The sequence below is a fragment of the Chinchilla lanigera genome, unplaced genomic scaffold (assembly GCF_000276665.1).
Source record: "Chinchilla lanigera isolate Chin_1 unplaced genomic scaffold, ChiLan1.0 scaffold00019, whole genome shotgun sequence".
NCBI lineage: Eukaryota > Metazoa > Chordata > Mammalia > Rodentia > Chinchillidae > Chinchilla > Chinchilla lanigera.
The window spans coordinates 22,186,248-22,188,388 of NW_004955420.1; the positions used below are offsets into that span (position 1 = coordinate 22,186,248).

Consider the following 2,141-nt stretch of genomic DNA (forward strand, 5'->3'; position numbering starts at 1 on the left):
TTTTTTTTTAAATTTCAGGCTTCTTAAATTTTTCAGCAATATTTTATAGTCTTCAGTACTATATAAGGATTTTGTGCTCTTTTTGAGGATTTATTTCTATGTATTTTGTATTTTTCACGAAGATATTTTTAATTATTTTCTAATGTCTTAGCTGTTCTGATTATTTCTAACGACCATACAGACTGTAAACTGTGATTCTGCAAAATTCATTAATTAGTTCAAACAGTTTTCAAATTGATTCTATAGGTGTTTTTTAGTGTACACATCACGTCATGTGCGAATACTGACCATTTTACTTCTCTTCTGAACTGTAGGCCTTTATTTTTGCCTTGGCCCTACCCTAAGCATTAATATGAACTGTCCCATTTACTCTTTACAATAAACCAATGCTGTTCCCATGTAACTCAGACTGTCATGTGGGTCCCAGATGTTCCCCAGAGGGCCGTGCACTGCAGACTTCCGGCCTGGCATGATTGGGAAGTAGGGGAAACTTGATGAAGAGGTGAGACCCAGTGCAGGTTTTCCAGTCACTGGGACCTACCCCTGAAGGAGGACCCCGGTCTCTTCCTCTCTCTTTTTATATCTGGGCCATGAAGTGAATGATTTTGCTACACCAGGTGTACCTGCCATGATGAGCTGCACCTCCCACCCTATAGGAGGACTATAAAAGTAATGGGTTTGCCTGATCATGGAGTGAAACTTCCATAACTGTGAGCAAAAGATACCTTCCCACTCTGTAAGCTGATTAGGATATTGTATTTTGTTATAGTAGTAGAAAGATGGTTCACACAGCATGCAAGAGCCTCAGAAAGGGTCAACAGGCACTAATGTGTCAGGGACCATAGGCACAGGAAGTGGGAGTTGGCATTTAATAGGTATAGTTTCAGTTTTGCAAGATGGTAAGGTTCTGGAGCTCTGTTACACAACCGTGTGAATGTAGAACACTTAAAAATAGCTAGATTGGAAAATGTTGTGTTGTTCTAAAATCGTAAGTAAAAGCAAAAAACATTTTTAGAAACATTAGCAGAAAATGTACTATAAATTCTTAAACAAAAAGGAGAACAACTATTCTGAAACTATTTTTTAAATCTATCAGATTGGCAAACCTACAAAGCTCTGATTACACTCTCTGTTGGCAGGGATATGGGAACAGTACCCTCACACATTTCCAAGGGAATACACCTTGATATGGTCCCTCTGGAAGGCAGTATCCGTGACACCTTTGATCTAGTAATTCTACAACAGGGAATTTAGTCATACAGACACACTGTACTCATGTGTGAAACAACAAGGTTATAAACTTCAACACTGTTTACAATAGGAGGACACTGGAAACACACAAATACCTATTGCTAGGTAACTGGTTAAATAACTTATAGTACAGCCATACAATGCAGTAGTATGCACCTATTTATTTATTTATTTATTTATTTTTTGTTTTGTTTTGTTTTGGTTTTTCTCCGCTACCGGGAACCGAACCCACGACCTTGCACTTGCCAGGCAGGCGCTTTTGCCGCTGAGCTAAATCCCCAGCCCCAGTATGCACCTATTTAAAAACAAGGAAGCTCTGTATGTGCTGAAAGGGAAAGATATGCACCATACATTACAAATGCAATTCAGAACTGTGTAGAATATTACATGTAAAAAGGAGAGAAATAATCTAGTTATACTTTTATATATCCTTGCATACACATTAAGAAATTCTAGAAGGATACATAGAAAAATAATAGCAGTGATTTGGGGACCCTAAATGGGAAATGGCTGGGTAGGGAACTGGCCAGGGTGGGAAGAAAATTCCTACACTTACAAATTAATTTGAATGACACCAGTGATGTTAATCTATTCATGTAACTATTTACCAAGGGTCTGCGATATGTCACCGGGGTACTGGCAACAGATCACTGAACAACAGCGAACAACAGGGCTCTTAGAACTTCTATTCTAGAGGAAAAGACCGTGTGTGTGTGTGTGTGTGTGTGTGTGTGTGTGTGTGTATTGTATATACATTTTTAAAATTTATAAAATAAGTTAATGCCAGAGAGCTTTTTTTAAAAAAGTAAATCAGGCTAAAGGGAGAAGGAGTAAAGTGGTGGAACAGGAGTAGTGGTGCTGGGGCTGGGGATTTAGCTCAGCGGCAAAGC

The 2,141-nt window shown here is 38.7% G+C and overlaps 1 protein-coding gene across 2 annotated transcripts in view; it reads right to left on the minus strand.

The window, feature by feature from the left end:
• Positions 1-2,141, minus strand: part of Map3k13 (mitogen-activated protein kinase kinase kinase 13) — a 126,279-nt gene that overhangs the window by 121,864 nt on the left and 2,274 nt on the right. The gene's annotated exons all lie outside the window — the stretch shown is intronic.